The sequence below is a fragment of the Mus musculus genome, chromosome 4, assembly GCF_000001635.26.
Source record: "Mus musculus strain C57BL/6J chromosome 4, GRCm38.p6 C57BL/6J".
In the NCBI taxonomy this organism is placed as follows: Eukaryota; Metazoa; Chordata; class Mammalia; order Rodentia; family Muridae; genus Mus; species Mus musculus.
The window spans coordinates 131,693,577-131,712,416 of NC_000070.6; the positions used below are offsets into that span (position 1 = coordinate 131,693,577).

General features: G+C 44.8%; 1 long non-coding RNA gene across 1 annotated transcript; it reads right to left on the minus strand.

Annotated features, from left to right (window-relative positions):
• Window positions 1-945: 945 nt before the first annotated feature.
• Window positions 946-16,964, minus strand: Gm42321 (predicted gene, 42321). Its single transcript, NR_166702.1, has 5 exons — window positions 16,871-16,964; window positions 16,388-16,488; window positions 15,093-15,267; window positions 1,417-1,540; window positions 946-1,326 (listed from the first exon to the last, which is right to left on the minus strand). It is a non-coding gene; the product is annotated as a predicted gene, 42321 (long non-coding RNA).
• Window positions 16,965-18,840: the final 1,876 nt, after the last annotated feature.

Consider the following 18,840-nt stretch of genomic DNA (forward strand, 5'->3'; position numbering starts at 1 on the left):
CATCCTGACCCTCTCCTCTCGCTCCTGCCTCTGAGTGTGCTAGCTCCAGGAGATGCCACACACCGGCGATGTTCAGTCTGGTACAGACCAGGAAGCCTGAGGCCCAGGGCTGTCCAACACAACAGCCCAGACAGCATCGGGTGCATGTATCTGTCCACCCACCACAACCTCACTGTGCTACACAGTTGTGGTGGCCTGTGGTGGCCAGGCTGCTCTGGAGAGCAGCACATGTCTGCTGCAAAATACTGGAGAAAAAGAGATGAGCCAGAGTCTGCTGCTGCTGCTGCTGCTGCTGCTGTTGCTGCTGCTGCTGCTGTTGCTGCTGCTGCTGCTGCTGTGCATACGTGGACCCAGGAAGCAAGTTCTGGGTCTGCACAGAGCAACAGTGTCAGGGAAGGTCCTCCAGGACTTACTGGGACAGCCAGAGCAGGAGAGAAACTACAGCAGACATTTAATAGTTGTGTGAATTGCACACTGAGCCACACGGCCCCTCTCCCAGAGCCATGCAATCCAGAATGGAAAAAGCTCATTTCTGACACACATTCCCACCATCCCATAGTCTCCCTTTTGATTGCTCAGTGTTTGAATCTCTCTCTTACTACTTTGTGTGAGTGTGCACTTGTGTTTCCAGGTATACACACGTGGAGTGTGTGTGTGTGTGTGTGTGTGTGTGTGTCTGTAAAGCTAGAGGACAAACCTTAAGTATCTTTTCTCTGACATCACCTGCCATTTTCTAAGATGAGCTGCTTACTAGCCTAGAGTTTGCACAGTGAGCTACCCAGCAAGCCTTGGGGATGCCCCTGTCTCATCCTCTTCAATACTGAGGTTACAAGGGTTTACCACTGGGGGTCTTTAAGCCTGGTAAACACTTTACAGACTAAGCCATCCCCGACGCCCTCTAGTGGTCTGAGCGGAAAGCTACAAAGAGACACAAACAAGCCAAGGTCCAGATGTGATTGGTAGATTCTTAATAACTTGCTAGGCCAATCTAACTTGAGGTACCCAAATTGCCAAAATCTCACCATTTTCTTGAAATTCTCCCGGTTCACCTCCCGGGACAGCTCTCTTATCAGGCTTGGTAGGACTCAGCCTGAGCAAGAGGTAAGGCATGGAAGGTAACATTCGTTCCTCTTGCTTCTAGAGAGCAGGCCCTCAGCCTATCAGGGCTGTCAGGTTGGGCATCAGGGCCCACAGCTCCAATCAAACCTGACAGAGTCATCTTCCCCAGAGAAGCTGCATAGTTTGATTAGCAATCTCCACTGGAGAGAAAATGGTCTTCTTTCCAGTATCCCCCAGAACGCTAGCCTGGAAGTCAGTCACCGGAACCTGCAAAAGTATGGCGAGGCCTATACAGGCTGCGGGATTCCCTGTTAGGTACAGCCATGCCCCACTCTGTGAATGACCTTTCAGGCTCACCTTTGCTTGTGGGTCGAGGGTCAAAGGTCCAGATAAAGAAAAGACCATGCCCGGTAACCTGTAGCATGATCAGCCAGCCTTCTTCACTGTGAGGTCCTTGAAGGTAGGACATATGTGTCAGGGCCTGAAACCAAGATAAAATGTGTATGTACACATTAAAAGATTAAATAAGGAAAAACTAACTGATCTGGGTGGTACATGTGGAGGCAAGTAGGACCAGATCCTGAGTGCTGGGACAGCAGCCATCCTTAGCTATATATTGATCTCAAGGCTAGCTGGAGTGACATGAGACCCTGACTCCAAAAAATAAAAATCACTAGAAACCCTCCCTCCCCAGGTATGGAAACTGAGGCAGAGAACCCAGTCCGCGTGTAGTCCCGTTTTTGGAACAGCCTCTACCAGTCACAGAGTAACTAAGCTGACCATGTGTCCCAGACCCCCAAGACTGATCAGTCAGAGCCCGCCGTTCTGGAGAAGCCATTAGAAGTGCCTCTCTCTGATGTCTGTTTGGAGAGTAATTTCAGGGTCACCTAGGAGGGTGGGATCTGGAAAGGAGAGATTGAATCAAATACCAGAAGCTTGCTGCTTTGATTTGCCCTGCACAGTCACCTGCAAGCCGCATGGCCTCCCAACTCTGCAGGCAGTGAGATGCTCACAGATACTTTAGGGCAGTGGTTCTCAACCTTCCTAATGCTGCGACCCTTTAATACAGTTCCTCATGTTGTGGTGACCCCTCAACCATAAAATTATTTCACTGCTACTTCATAACTGTAATCTTGCTACTGTTATGAATCATAATGTAAATATCTGATATGCAGGGTATCTGATATGCAACCCTTGGGAAAAGGTCAGTCAACGCTAAAGGTTCAGAACGAGTGCTCCAGGGGAAAGACACATCATAATGGTCAAGGAAGAAGGAGTTGGTGCGGGGTGGATGTTCAAACCATTTATCTAACGTTTGTTCTTTTACTAACCCGGTAGTTTACACCACCTCTGAGCCTTGCTGAGCTAACGGGATGCTGGGGCCGGGGCGGAGGCTCCGCACAGAATTTTATAACACTACAGAGTAGAAGAAGCTCAGAATAGATGACTCCGGCTCAGTCAAGCAAGGCAGATGTTTTGATTATGTAAACACAAGCCCTAAGCTCGGTGTGGGGGTGGCTGGAGCTAGGGAGAACAGCGCAGGCATGAAGAGGTGATGGGCAAAACTAAACAGGAAATAAAAACCACAGGGCGCAGGAAGCTACAGTCAGGAGGCCGCCCCACCCCACCCCCAAGCCTGGGAATCTCTGCGCTCTACCGGTGTCTGCTGGACTTTTGACGGTGGGTGAGATGAAACTCCAACAGGTTTACAAGGCACTAAAGGAGAGAAGGTGATGCCATAAACTGGAGGGGCCTCTGAGGTCCGGAGTGTTCAGAGGTCAGTTCTGAGTCTGCAGTGTGTTCCCATCCCTCACTCCATGACTGCTCTACCACGTGACCTTGCCGCTGGGTTCTAGCCCGATGACAATACACTTGGCTACAAAACCTGCCTTAACCAATGCAAGACAGGTTAGAAGAGACAGTGGGCGTTCCAAATTGAGTCCTGGGGATGCACAGGAGACCTTGAGAGCCAGAGAGTGTTGGTGAGAACTGGGCAAGAGGAAGCTGAGAAGCCTGTGTGTTGGCTTGTGTGAAGACCTGAGTCCACCGTCGAGCTGCACACAGGAGCAGCCCGCCAGTGGGCAGAGGCTTGAAGTGCTAAATCCCAGCGCAGTGTGTTCTGGGACACACTTTACAACTCCGCAGTGTTACCGCTGAGATCCTGAAGCCTGAGCAGAAACTGAAGCCACAGCTCACAGAGGCTGGGTCAGAGCTCACAGCCTATAAGTCGAATGCTTGCTAAGAGCAGTGGGAGAAAGCAAGAGCATTCTTCACAAAATATTAACAGAACCCAACATTTCAAAATGTCCTGAGTAGAATCCAAACTGTTCAATATGCAAAAAAAGCAGGAAATATCAACATATGACGGAAAAGATAACCAGATAACAGAAGCATTGAAATTGTCAAAAAATATATATATATATATATATTTAATGTTCCATGAGATAAAGGCAAATGTTCTTAAAACAAGTAGAAATTTTCAACAAAGCAGCACATGCTGTTAGCAAAGAAACAAATGAAAGCTGGAAAGCTGAACTAAAAAAAAAATCTAAAATTTAAATGTTCACCACATAGGACTCAGTAAAGAACCACACAACAGAGGGATGAGTCAGAGAGCTTGGAGATAAATAGAAAATTATTCAATTTGAACAAGAGATGACAAATAATACATGGGACCTCAGGAGACTGGGCAGTGTTGAAAGTCCAGCACTGGGCCCGGAGAGTTGGCTCAGGGTTAAGAACGCTTACTGGTCTTGCAGAGGACCAGGGTCCAGTTCTGAGTACCCACAAGGCAACTCACAGCTACTGTAAGTCCAGCTCCAGGTGATCTGAGGTCCCCTTCTGACCTCCATGGACACACATATGCACACACATATACACACACATGCACACACACACATTAAAAACAAAATAAAATATTTTTATCCCTTTGAAAGAAAATCTAACATTGTCCCACTCAAGACAAGCCATATCTGCAATTCCCCCGACTCAGAACATGGAGGCAGGAGGTTTCAGAGTTTGTTTAATGAGTTCAAACCCAGTCTAGGACGCATACCACAACCTTGTCTCAAACTAACAGAAAGGATAAGCCTTCTATTTGTGCTTTGGGGACTCCCGGGAGGATAACAGCCTGATGCAAAAGCTTATCTGAAGACCTGATGGCTAAAAACTCCCCAAATTTGGGGAAAGATGTCATTTTCGGGATTTGAAAGCTAAGCAATCCCAGCCTAAAAAAGAAACCAGAAGAAAATCATTCCTGAAAAAAAAAAAAAAAAAGAAAAAGAAAATCATTCCTGGACATATTGTGATCAAAGTGCTTAAGATCAAACGTTTTATTAAAAAAAAATCTTTAAAACAGCCAAAGAAAAGAACAGCACGTTCCATTCACCGGGGAAACGATTGTGAAATTCTAACCAGAACCCAGAACCCAGAGAGCCAGGAGACAGCGGAAGATTTTTAAGGCATGGAAAGAAAATAACTGTCAACACAGAATGTCTAGAATAATTTGTTCCTGAAGGGTGAAAAGCATTCTTCAGGAGTGAAGACAAAATAAACACGGGCTCAGAAGGAGCTCTGAGGGAGCTTGTCACAGACCTCCTCAAAACAAGTGCCAGAGGGGAACTCTTCAGCTGGAAGGGAAACTGTAGAGTGAGGAACTGAGAGAGAGCCTTGGAGATTATGTGTCTGGTTTTCATCACTCTAATGAAATGCTCGAGGCAAGGTAACTTTATAAACAAAATGGGTATGTCTCACAGTTTTAGAAGTTGAAAGTTCAAAGAGTGTGGTAGAGGCTCCTGTATGCCTCTACCAACTTTATGCCTCCAGTGACCTAAGGACTCCCTATTAGTAGGCTGTGCCTCTCTAAGATCTCATCAAAGCTGGCCATAATGGCCATGCCTGTAAGCCCAGCATTCATGAAGCTGAGGCAGGAGGATTGCATAATCAAGTGTAACTGAGCTACAAGAATCCCACGACCTCCTTTATTGCCATTGAGGCCAACACACCCACCTTTGAGGTGATATTCGTAGTGTTTGCAAACTGCAACAGGAAAGAAGAGAGACAGACAGATAAACAGCTGTGTGAAAATCATGCGCACTTGAAATATAGGGAAGAGTTCATACTGGCTGGTTCTGTGTGTCAACTGGACACAGGCTGGAGTTATCACAGAGAAAGGAGCTTCAGTTGAGGAAATGCCTCCATGAGATCCGGCTGTGGGTCATTTTCTCAATTAGTGATCAAGGGGGGGAGGCTCAGCTATTGTGGGTGGTGTCATCCCTAGGCTGGCAGTCTTGGGTTCTATAAGCGAACAGGCTGAGCAAGCCAGGGGAAGCAAGCCAGTAAGGAACATCCCTCCATGGCCTCTGCATCAGCTCCTGCTTCTTGACCTGCTTGAGTTCCAGTTCTGACTTCCTTTAGTGATGAACAGCAGTATGGAAGTGTAAGCCGAATAAACCCTTTCCTCCCCAACTTGCTTCTTGGTCATGATGTTTGTGCAGGAATAGAAACCTTAACTAAAACAGAGCTCAAAGTAAAACTTTGATATCCAGCAGATTGTCAATGTACAAATTTATAAATCATTTGACAACAGTACCACAGAGGAAAGAAGAGAAAGAACTCATGAGATTGTAAAGCTTTCAAATTTAAATTAAGGAATAAAATACTGATTTTAAATAGACTGGTGATAGTGTATATATGTATCGCCTGGAATAAACTCTTCCTTGTGTCCATGCCTTCTAGAAGATACTTTGTCACACTGGTGAGAAAATTAACCAATCCAATAGTCTTAAATCCAGCTATATCAATTATTAAATTAAGTTCAAAGAGCCTAAGCACATTATTTAAAAAACAGATTTGGACTGGAAAGATGGCTCAGCAGTTAAGAGTACTTGTTGCTCTCCCAGAGGACTGTGGTTCGATTCCCAGCACCTACATGCTTCCCAGCTCACTATCTGTAGCTCCAGTTCCAGGGGGATTAAACTCCATCTTCTGACTTCCGTGGACCCTGCTATGCACGTGGTACACACCTGCACATGTAGGCAAAAAACTCATACAGATAAAATAATAAAAGAAAATGTATAATGTTTAAAAGAACAGACTAGATTATATATTTTAAAAAAAATAAAATAAAAGAGCCCCAGGTTTGTGAGTACACACCTTTACTACAAGCACTCAGGAGGCAGGGGTTGGAGAATCTCGTCAGTTTGAGGCCAGCTTCATCTACATGGTGAGTTCCAGAACAGCCAGGCTATGTAGAAAGACCCTCAACTGATAAATAAACAAACAAACAAATAAAAATGAGCCAATTATATGGTGTCTGTAAGAAATGTATTTTTTATAATGGTATGTTGAAGTTTCTTATTACACTATACACATAATAATCAAAAGAAAGGCTGGGGCATGCCTTTGATCCCAACGTTTGGAATGAAGAGACAGGAGGATTTCCGTGAGTCTGAGCCAGACAAAGTGCCATAGTTAAGAATCTGTCTCAAATTTAAAAAAATAAAAATAAAGGAAAGAGAAAAGTAAGTTAGAGGTGCCATTGATATCCAAAGAAAATGTCAGGAAAAAAAAAAAAAGACACCAGAGAGAAAGGAAAGTGCCAAGATAGTGAGCAGAGGACTGGTTTACCAAGAAGACTTGACAGCCTTGGATGTGTGGGGCCAACACAGGGCTTCAAATAGATGAGACAGATTTCTAGAACTGTAGGAGAAATCAACACCTCAGAAAGAGAGACCTCAGCACTCCTCTCTCTCTAATTGACAAAGCAAGCCAAAAAAAAAAAATCTTCAAAGATAAACCTCTCTCCACCCACCAGGAGGACCAATCACTGTGCAGAGCAACACTGTGTCCAATAACGGCTGGAAATGTCACTTTAAATGCACTTGGAACGCTTGTCAGGAGACACTGTATAACACTGTATCCCTGATCACAAAGCAAAGGAGCAAACCTAAAATAAGGGAGAGAACACAGAGTATGTCCTTTGACCACCATAGAACTAGACTATGAATCAACAACAAGATATATATGGACAGGAGGAGAGATGGCTCATCGGGAGAGAGTGCTTGCTACAGAAGCAGGGGGACCTAAGTTCAAATCCTCACCATGGACATATAAAGTGAAGCATGACTACCTGCATTGTGACTCTGGCACTATGGCAGACAGGGATAGGAGGGTCTCTGGGCTTGCTAGTTACTTAGTTCCAGTTTCAGCGAGATGCCTGCCCCAAGGGAATAAAGTCTTTGACTTTTGAGGTATGCACATGTGCCCTGCACATTTATGTGTGCACACTGTGCACACATACACACACACAGAGACACATACACACACCACATACATACATACACGCACACACACTTCAATAAAACATAAGAGACTAGAGGGATAGCACAGCAGTTAAGAGCCCTGACAGAGGGCTCAGTTTTGGGTCCCAGCATCCACATGACAACTTACAGCAGTGTAATTCCAGTTATGTGGGATCTGATTTCTTATTCCAACCTTCACAGGCACTGCATGCACATAAATACACACACACACAATGGTATACACACACACACACAAATGGAACAAATTTTTTAAAATAAAAATTAAAAAGAGCACCCATCAATCCTGCAGTTCCAAAGCTGCAGGATCTCCATGATACAAAGCAACAACAGAATATCTGAGAGGAGTCCAAGAGTGGCCCCAGTATTGATGGTGTAGCAGAAGCCAGTGGACTCAAACCAGACCAATGACTCACTGCAATGAACATGCAAATAAAGATGTTTGGACAGAAGGAAAGACTGTGTGACACACTGTGACACACCATAGCTTCCATGACAAGATTTTTTTTTTTATTGCATCTTTTCTTTTGTGGGAGGATGTCACAGGGCGCAGGGTGACTATGAAGTGGAGGGGGAGATGAGTGGGACTGGAGTGCATGATGTGAAATTCACAATGAATCAATAAAGTTAAAAAAAAAAGAGGACCCATGAGATGGCTCAGCTCGTGTGGTGGTTTAAATCAGAACAATCCCTATAAGCTTATATGTGTTAATGCTTGCTTCCCAGTGAGTAGAACTGCTTGGGAAGGGTTATAAGGTATGGCCTTGTTGGAGGAGGTGTGTCATAGGGGCAGGTTTTAAGGTTTAAGACGCCCATTCTAGTCTCCCTCTCCCTCTCTCCCTCTCCCTCTCCTCTTCCCCCTCCCTCCCCCTCCCTTTCTGGAACTTGAGGATCAAATATGACATCTCAACTACTTCTCCAGCCAATGCCTGTCTGCTTGCCTGCTGCCATGTTCCCCACCATAATGAGTATGAACTAACTTTCTGAAACTATAAACAATTCTCCCAATTAAATGCTTTCCTGTAAATGTTGCCTTGGTTGTAGTATTTCTTCACAGCAATAAACAGTAACTAAGACAGAAGTTGGTACCAAGAGTGGGGTTTTTGCTATAACAGGCCTGACCATGCTTATTGAAAAAATGTGGGAGACTTGGAGGCTTTGAACTAGAAACGTGATTAAATGCTTTAATCGGGGTTTAATGGACCAGCCTAGTAGAAACATGGAAGACAGTTGCTGAGAACAATGTGGACTGGTTCAAGAGGTTTGGGAGAAGGAGAATACTGGAGACTCTTCTTGTGACATTTTGGCAAAGAGTGTGGTTGCTTCCTGCCTTTGTCCTAAAAACCCACCTGGACTAAATTGAAGAGCTTTGAATTAATGTTGTTAGCAGAGGAGATTTCAGAACAGTATAGTATTGACTGTCAAGTGGTTATCAGTGAGCACTGTTGTGCCGATCTATAATGGAGATGAGCAAGCAAGGCAAAAAGAAATACAAAATGTACAATTTGAGGAGAAAAGAGCGCTGGAAAATACACATTGGAGCCAAGTCTTGTGCACAAGGAGATGATGAGTTTAAAGTAAAGCCTGATGCTAAATGCAATAAAGAGAGTTGTACCCTCTGTAAAACCTCACCCAGTCAATCCTGCAACTCCTAGAAAGGAAAGCGTATGCAGCAAAGGAAACCAACAAGCCAAAGCTTATGCAAATTTCCATCTTGGAGGGGACCAGTTTCCAGCCTCAGCAGACAGCAGAACTGGCAGCTTTGGCCACATGGTTTTAGAGTCAAAAAAGAAAAAAGAAAAAAAAAAGATAAAGGAAAGGAGTTGTGGACTCTTTCTCCATGGTTAAGGAGAGCCAGTATATGAGGCCCAGTATATGGCAAGAGATCCTTGCATGGAGAGGTCATTGTGTGAAGCTGTGAAAGTGAAGCCTGAATTGGAGTGGAGACCCTATGATGTCGGGGACACCAGAGGTTTGTGATACCTAACCAGAGAGAGATGCACTTGGGGAGTGCAAACAGCCCGCGGGAGAAAAGAGGGTTGCAGTCGACCAAGCTGGAGGGAACTGAAGATTAGCAGAGCCATCTAAGACAGAGGTTGGAGTTTGTCCTGCTGGGTTTCAGTATTCCTCTGGTCCAATATTTCCTTAGGATGCTTTATTTCTCACTTTTGAAATGGTAATATCTATTCTGTGCCATTGTATGTTCAAAGTATGTGACCTGCTTTTTTATTTTCTAGAGAGTTAAAGATAAGAGATTGCCTTGAGTCTCAAAAGAGACTTTTAAAAAGTGACACTCTGATAGCCTATGGGGACTTGTGAAGTTGGACTGAATGCATTCTGCATCATGATGTGGCTACAAGCCTAGTGGAATGTGGTGGTTTGAATGAAAATGAACAGCATATGCTCATGTGTTTGAATGCTTGGTCCCCAGTTAGTGGAACTGTTTGGGAAGGATTAAAAGGCATGGCCTTATTGGAGGAGGTGTGTCACTGGGGGTGGGGGTGAGATTTCAGATTTTTAAAAGCCAACACCACAACCTAGTCTCTCTCTCTGCCTGTAACTTATACACCAGATGTGAGCTCTCAGCTATTTCTCCACTCCCTGCTTGCCACCATAGGCCACCACAGGACCCCATACTCCCCACCATAATGATAATGAACTAACTCTCTAAATTTGTAATCAAGCCCCCAATAAAATGGTTTCTTTTATAAGTTACCTTGGTCATGGCATCTCCTCAGAACACAGAACAGTGACTAAGACTGTTCTGCAGGTACAGGAAGGTGCTTACTGCCAAGCCTGAAGACCTGAGTTCAATCCCTAGGATTCACATGGTGGAAAGGGAGAAACAACTCCCACAAGCTGTCCTATGACCTCCATAAGGGAGCCATGACATGGCATGCTTGCACACACACACACACACACACACACACACACACACACACACACACGCGCGCGCGCGCGCGCGCGCGCGCACAGATAAATGCAATTTTTAATTTAAAAATATATGATGAGTTTCAAATATTGGGAAGGTTAACTATATAGCTCTTAGCCTACAAATCACCAAGGACTCCTAGCTGGGCACGGTGGTGCATGCCCCCCATCCTGGCTCATTGGAAGCAGAGACAGGAGAATCCATTAGTCCAGCTGAATTTGGCCTTCATAATGAGATGCTGTCTCGAAAAAAACATCAAAAGACAAGTTTTTAAAACATTTTTATTTTGGGGCTGGAGAGATGGCTCAGCAGGGTAAAGAGCACTGACTGCTCTTCCAGAGGTCCCAAGTTCAATTCCCAGCAACCACATGGTGGCTCACAACCATCTGTAATAGGATCTGATGCCCTCTTCTGGTGTGTCTGAAGAGAGTGACAATGTACTCACATACATTAAATAAATAAATAAATTTAAAAAATAAGAAAAAAACAGTTTTAATTTAACAAAAGTAAAATTAAAGCCAGGGATGGTCACACACACACATGCATGCACGCATGCATGCATGCATGCATATTTCCTGGTCCTAGCATTCAGGAAATTGAGGCAGGAGGATTAAAAGTTCAAGACCAGCCAAGGCTACATAGCAAGGCCCTGACTCAGGAAAATAAATAAATAAAAGCAAAGTTTTAAAGATAAAGTAAAATTAAGCACAGAGTGTAGCTGTGTAGTGTGTAGCTGTGTAGCTATGCTGTGTGTAGCTGTGTAGTGTGCAGCTGTGTAGCTATGTTGTGTGTAGGGTACGCTGCATTATGGGGGGAAAAGGTCTCAAATCAGTTATCTAAAATTTTGCACAAGAAAGTTGAGAACAGAAGACAAAATAAAAGCCAGTGAGTTCAGGAAGACGGAGATGGTAAAGATAAGAGATGAAAATAGAAACACAAAAACCAGAGGGGGGGGGAAACACAACCGAGACTTTGCATACTGAAAATGTCAATAAAATTGATATATCTAATTCCAGACTAACGAAGAAAAAGGAGACAACAGAATCAACACCATCGCCAGTGAAACCGCTCGGCCCCACAGATACTAAATGAGAACGAATGTGTGCTATGAATAATCCCAAACCCATAAATCTGACAACTTCAATAAAACTGACCGAGTCCTTGAAAGACACAAAGTACCCAGGTTCACTGGAGAAGAAATTGATGACCCGAGTAGCCCTACAGCTATTAAGAAATTAAATTTAGAGTTGAAAAAAAAAGCCTCCCCAAAAAAGAAAGTTCCAGGAACAAACAGTTTTACTGGCAAATTCTACCAACATCAAAGGGACAGAGTAATACCAATTCCAGAATTTAGAAGGGAGTAAAGATTTCCTGGCATGCTTTATGGGGTCAATATTACCATGAGAGGGAAAAAAAACATGAAAAATATATAAAGCCACACTAGTACCCAGTACTCAGGAGGCTTGTGGGGCTAACCTGGGCTACATAGCAATATATATATATTATGTGTGTGTATGATATATATGTGTGTGTGTATATGACAAAAAAGAAAAGAAGCAAAGAGACTCAAATATTAATATTCTTTGTGAACATTTTGTAAACATATATATAAGTTCTCAACACTAAACTAAATGCAAGATCATATACTCATGGATACAGAAAAGACATTTGACAATCAATATTTTCCAGGGCTGGACTATAGACCAGTAGTAGAATATTTGCCTCATATGCACAAAGCCCGATTCAACACCCAGCTCCAAAACTCTGGAACAATACTATTAATTCATTAAATATTTACTCAAAATCATTTTTAAAATTCTCAACAAACAACGAACGAACTTGGTAAAAAGCACCTACAGAAAACTCAGAGCTGTGGCAGGCAAGAAGGCGCAGCAGGTGAAGGTTCTTGCTGCCAGGGCTAACAACCTGAGTTCCATCCAGAGAGCTCACACTGTGGGAGGAGAGAGCCAACTGCTTCTGGTTGTACACACACACACACGCACACGCACAGACACTTGTGCATACACACACAAGTAATTTGAAAAATTAGAGCTAACATTATTGTTTATAGAAAAACACTGAAGGCACTTCTGCCAAGTTGTGGAACTAAATAAAGATTACCTCATTACCTCCCCTTATCTCACTACTCTTAACTATTCAAAAGGCCCAGCTCTGTTTGTGTGTTTGCATGTGTGTGTGTGTGCACACATGTGCACATGTGCGTGTGTGTGCATGCATGCATGTTTGTGTGCATGTTTGTATGCATGTGCATGTGCGTGTGCGTGTGTGTGTGTGTGTGTGTGTGTGTGTGTGTGTGTGTGTGTGTGTGTTTCTTCAGAGTTTTAAAGATGATGTTATAGAGGTCTTTCGATCTTCAGTTAAGTTTGTTCCAAGGTATTTCTTAGACTATTTTGAATCAGAATATTTCCCTGATTTCTTTTTCCTAGGAAGGCATGAGAAGATGGAAAGATCTCTCGTGTCCCTGAGTAGCAGAATCAATATTGTGAAAATGGTCATCTAAAGATTTGATTGCAGTCCCAATCAAAATCCCAGCGACAGTCTTCACAGAAGTAGAGGGGAAAAGTGTTCAAATTCATATGGAAGCACAGAAACACTAAAGCTTGAGTAAATAACTGCTGTCTAGGAAATGCCAATCCATCCATGGAAATGGCTCCCAGAGCCAAGAACTTCTTGCAGAGCCCTAGGCGACAGGCTCATCACACAAAACTCTCTGACGACTACAATGACCACCTAGAAGTCAGAATTTTGAAAGCAAGACAGATTAGACTATCTCTCAAAGTGAGAAACCTTTAGACATCAATTTTTTTTAATGTGTGCAGGACCCACAAAGCAAGCACTACAACAAAAGTAATGATAGAAAGCAAAGCCCTGTCCAGAAGAAAGGCGTACCATGTTCATGGATTACAAGAGCAATTCCCCCACACTGATCTACAGGCTTAACGCAACCCTGCAAGAAGAAATTAACAGGGACCAGGGATTGTAGCTACTGTGGTAGTAGAGATGGAAATAAGCCCTCCCACCCCTGTGTTTCTAGAACTTTCTCTTACCCTAATTCCTTCTTCTCCATGAACTGAATAGATGGGGCAGTTACCAATGAATCTGAGGCAAGTGAAAGGCCATTTGAACGTTAGCATTTGTCTTTACAATTCATGTGATCTTGTGAGATGAAAGAGCTAAAGATTATATAGATTGTTGGGGTCCCAGAATCACTGAAGGAAGACCCCAGACTCAAATAGTATGCAAAGGCAACGAGCATTTATCTGCAGAAATTACCAGCATGTAGGGGTCAACCGTTCATCAAAATGGCGACCCCAGAGAAAGGCACCCAAGCCTTTTATAAAACTAGGGGAGTTTTAGCAAAGGTTAGGTAATCTACAACTTCAATGGTGGGTGCCTGGTAAGTTACATGGGTCAGTTTCTGATTGTCTGCTACGATAGTTTCACTATATTCGGTGAAGCCATGAGGAAATTCCAGGAACTGACTTAGCTCTGAGCTTATCCTCCCTTGGTCAGAGCCATCAGTGATCAACAGCTCATTTTCAATAGCTCCCTCTGAGGAGCCTAATCTTCTTCTCTGGGAAACCAAAACTTTTCCATTCCCAAGGTTTTTATTTCTTAGAGGACCTCTCAAGATAAAGATGATAGAAGAGGAATAAGTATAGACAATATAGATGTAAACTATGGATGGTCTAGAAACAGATAATAGATATAGATATATAATTATAAATAGATCTTGGATCAATAAAATCCTTTATATTTACCATGGGGGCGGGCAATGTTATCATCTACTTGTCATAGTGCAGACTCCAGGAATAAGCTCGCCCTGGACGCCCTGGACTGAGAGTCCCTGAATACCTCATACCACCTTTGGGGATGAAGAGAGACAATACCAGAAGGTAGAAGTGAGGCTGATGGCCCTGCTGTTAGAGGTTCTGGAAAATTCAACTCCAGGAAAGAGAAGGTGTCTGCTGCTAGCACTATAGAGACCATGGAATTCAACCTAGCAATCCAAAGAATGCAGGCAAGGCCCTGGTGCTTCCATTTTGTAGCTGGGGAAACAGAGGCACAGGGAGGGAAGGTGCTGTGCCCACAGTCACGCTGACAAATGGGAAGCTGAATCTGGACACCATTTGGCCTCCTTATGCTTAGGCTGAGAATCTTCCTTCCTTCCACGGAATCCGGTGTGCAGAAGACACCCTCCTCCCTCCATCTCCCAGGTAGGCCTTGGTACTCTTGCTGGTAATGACCAGAAATGGGCAGTTATGGGCTCTGCTCCCCAAGAACTCTCAGGTCAGGAGAGGTAGAGACAACAGCAGCCCCCCTTCAGGCTCTACTCAGCCCTTCCCTCCCGTTTGATGAAAGGCAGTGCCAACCTTTCTGAGCCTGGGTCTCATTAGCTCAGAAAGAGGCAGCAATGCCCAATGGTAGACCATGAGGAGAGCCAGATGTGGGTCACTCTATGTGGGTCACCCACATCTTACATATGATTTTACTTGGGCCTGCATGAAGCTTTATTACCTACAAGACCTCATCTGGCTGATGCCCAGTCTTTATGAAGGAGGCTACTTCTTTGGTCCTGAAACACTCCAAGTGGAAGCTAAAGTGTCTCAGGCTGTAAGAAGAGGGGTGCAGACAAGAAAGGTTTTGCTCTTCAATGTGGCACAATGGGCCAGGCACAGACAGGGAACTAGCAGAGAAGATGCCATGTCCCAGGGTTGGGCCAGTCCTTGTTACATACAGACTATATCTCTGCTACTCACAGAAGGAAACCGAGGTCCAGAGAGGGGAAGTCTCGATTTTATACAACTAAGCACAGGTCGGCTTACTTCTTAGTTGTGGTTCTTCAATGAGAAATCCTTAATTTTTCTCCATTCTCAAAAACTGTAAGCAGGCAGCATGAAGTGGATCCTTGTTTCTATGTGCTCTATTTGACACCTAGAGAGTAATAAAACTTAGAAATTTAATCAAAACGAGTTTTAATTTCTATTAGAAAAGCAGAAAATAGAGGCTATGCATGCTAAAAGTCCAACAAAGCATCAGTTGCCCCGCATCTAGTTCATCTTCTAGAACAACACAGCAAGTGATATCACCCCACTGGCGCCTACCCCACAGGGTTAGGCTGGCACTGAAGGAACTTAGTGTGTGTAAAGTGCTGTTATGGTTGAGTTTCTGCTGCTGTGACAAGATGCCATGACAAAAGCGGTTGAAGAGAGAAAAGGTCGCTTCAGCTTACAATCCATCATTCATTGTAGGGAAGCCAGGATGGGAACTTCAAACAGCTGGTCACATTGCAGCCCCAGCCAAGACCAGAGAGAAAATCGATATATTCATACTCCCTCGTTTGCTTGCTTTCTTGTTCTTAGTTACATTTTTCCATTCTTAGACAGCTCGGGATCCTGTCTAGGGAATGGTGCCACCCACAGTAGGATGGATCGTCACACATCAATTGACTTCATTAAAAAAATCCCCTGGGACACGCTCAGAGCCCAATCCAATGTGGACAATTTCTGCAAGTGATTCTTGGTCATGCCAAGTTAACATTAAATGTCTACACAGTTGTGTAGCTCACAGCAGAGATGGCATCATGTTTGTTCTTTTGCTCCTTAAAATGACTGGCACCCTCCAATTGCCCAGGTCCTTCCTCTGTCTTTCATTTCACTGTCTATCCAAATGACCTGCTCATTCCTCCCCAGTCACTACAATGAGTGATTCCTGTGCCCCAAGGCTCAGATGGGAACAGATGTGTGCAAGCCAGAATGTTCTCAGCCTGAGTTCTAAGACAGCTTCTCTTTAGATCTATCTGAAACTGCACATCCACAAACCAATGCTCTCACACAACCAGCCATCTATTCGCAGGCAGCAGGCAGCACCCCAGGGTCCTTGGACAAAGAGAACAGCGTGAGGGGGCAGAGGTCCTGAGAGCATATGCCCTATATACTGGCTTCAATGTGACCAAGAGAAGCACCGCCTGCAGCCTTGCAAGCTCCATGGCTACAACCTGTCCACTCTGCCACTCTCTCCCCAAGCCAGGGGAAGAAGAAACTCCTAGCCTCACCTCCATGCCAGAAAGCCTCTGTAAGCACCAACTCGACTATGGGAGCCATCCAGCAGAGGCCATGAACGTTGTCAACCGAGATAAGCAGTGAGGCTAGCGAACTTGGAAAAAAAAAAGAGAGAGAGAGAGAAAGATTGATCTTCTGATTATCTCCCAATCTATACTTGTCAAGCAAGAAAAAAGACCTAAAGAATCATGAAATTGGAGCAAATGAGCTTCGGGATGCTGATCCTCTGTGGTGCCTCTCTCCCCCACACCCCAAGGGAGGGAGTTATAGAGGAGACCTTCCCGTACAATCCCTTACTCCCGTCTCAGCATGTGCATGTACATGTACACACCCACCCCTCCCTCCACCAGGGCAGGAAGACCAGACGCCTGTGAACAGTTTCTGCTCTAGGCTGGATCCCAGGACTCCACTCTGTCCTCAGTTCAGGGTCTTCCCTGATCAGATCGGTCCTCATACAGAGACAGAGTTCAGGACACCTGAGGTGGGAGTCGCAGCCTCAGTAAAACAGGTTATTTGCCCATCTTCACTTTCCTCATTTGCAAAATGAGATGATGGCAGTTACCTGAGAGAGAGGAGCAACATACCGGTGGACCAATGAGAGAGGGGAGCAGCATACTGGTGGGCCAATGAGAGATGGGAGCAGCATACCGGTGGACCAATGAGAGATGGGAGCAGCATACCGGTGGACCAATGAGAGAGGGGAGCAGCATGCCCAGTTTATCCATTGTCCACAGAACTCCTGCCTAGAGCCAGATCCTGGAGACATAGTCTATAGCAAAGGGACCCTGGCAGACCTCAAACACTGACTGTGGTACATAGTGCTAGTTCCCACGACATGGTGACATATGCGTGTGGGTGCGCATGCACGTGTGGGTGTGTGGATGAGATCTAGTCTAGTGTATTCCCTTTGGTCTTTTTGCAACCAAATTACACTATGGATGCTGATTGGCTAAGAACTCATAACACAGCCCAGGCCGGCCTCTTTCCTGGGTCCCCCATGTGCTGGGATTACAAGTTTGAAGCGAAGGCACCTGGGTGAAAGATGACATTTTAGAGATAGTAGTCAGCTTCCTTAGGGCTCTAACAGTTGGACAAAGATCTGGAGTGCACCAGCCAAAATGAGCTCTCTTCTCTTGCAGTCTTCAGTATCCAGTGCCTAGCTAGACCCCCTGACCCTGGTATACTCTGGCCCCTGCAACCCTGCAGGCCCATAGCAAAATCCTAGCTCCACCCTACTTTGGATATTGTCCTGGCATAATTTTGACACCAGTGTTCATCTATTTGTGGCCTCTCTGCTCTTCATTCAGAGACGCCCTAGTGAATTGATGTAAGCCCATACCAAACAGCAGTGGTGATGGAGACACAGAGACCCTCAGATCAAGCAGCCCCAAGGCAGCACATATTCAGGGCAATTTTCCAGAAGAGGAATGTACTGGCTGCCCAGAAACACAGTTATTTTGCCCTTTCCAGGAAATGCCTCTCTAGAGACCCAAGCTCTTAGTACTTGGAGTCAAACTGCCCTGCAGAGGCCCCACCAATTTATCTTCCTAGCCCCCAGGCACATTTGAAAGGCTTGTACCAGCAATCAGGAGGAGGCCTCCATGAGGTCTGGCTGTCCTGGGTGGCCTTTGGGGCACAGAGGAGCCAGGAGCCAGCCAGCACATACAATCTGAATCCTCTATAACTTGTATTTATCAAGCATCACTGACAGCTGGGGAGATGATGAGACAGGCAAATTTTCCAAGACTTGCCCATCTCTTCTGACATCGCTCTCCAGTCTCTGCCCCAGGTGGCAGCTACAACCCTACAGCTAGAAACTTCTAGAACCAAGAGGGAAGGACTTGGAGCTGCAGAGGCCAGAGTGTAATGATTATGAAACCGGGCATGGAAGCTAGCAGGACCTGGCTGACCACAGCCCTGCCTCTGTCTGATTGAGAGCTCCCAGGAACAGAACATATCTTCTGTAGAATACTTATTTTCCACTGAGCAGTAAAATTGACTCTCGGGGTGTCCAGTTCCAAGTGTTTCTGATGCATGTATACATTTGTGATAACCATCATAGGTGAAAGAACAATTCTATGGCCCCAGCAAACCCCATCCCTTGCTGTCTCTTGCTGTACCTTCTACTCACAGCCTCTCCCACACCGAACGTCTTAGTCCCTGCTCATCTGCTTTTAGTCACTTTAGTTTCATCCTTTCAAAAATGAGCCCTTAAAGGAATCGGGTGAGCTCAGCCAGGCAATGCAGTTCTAACCCCTCATCCTTTTCCAAGCAGATGGAGACTATTACAGAGACCCACAATTAGTCAAAACACAGAGTAAGTGACTGTGGACCAGTGGTAACAATGTATTAACAATGTATTAACAATGTAGCCACTACCCCTAAGGCTCAGGAGCAACCTGGAAGAGGAAGACAGAAAGACTGTAAGAGCCAGAGGGCCAGGCTA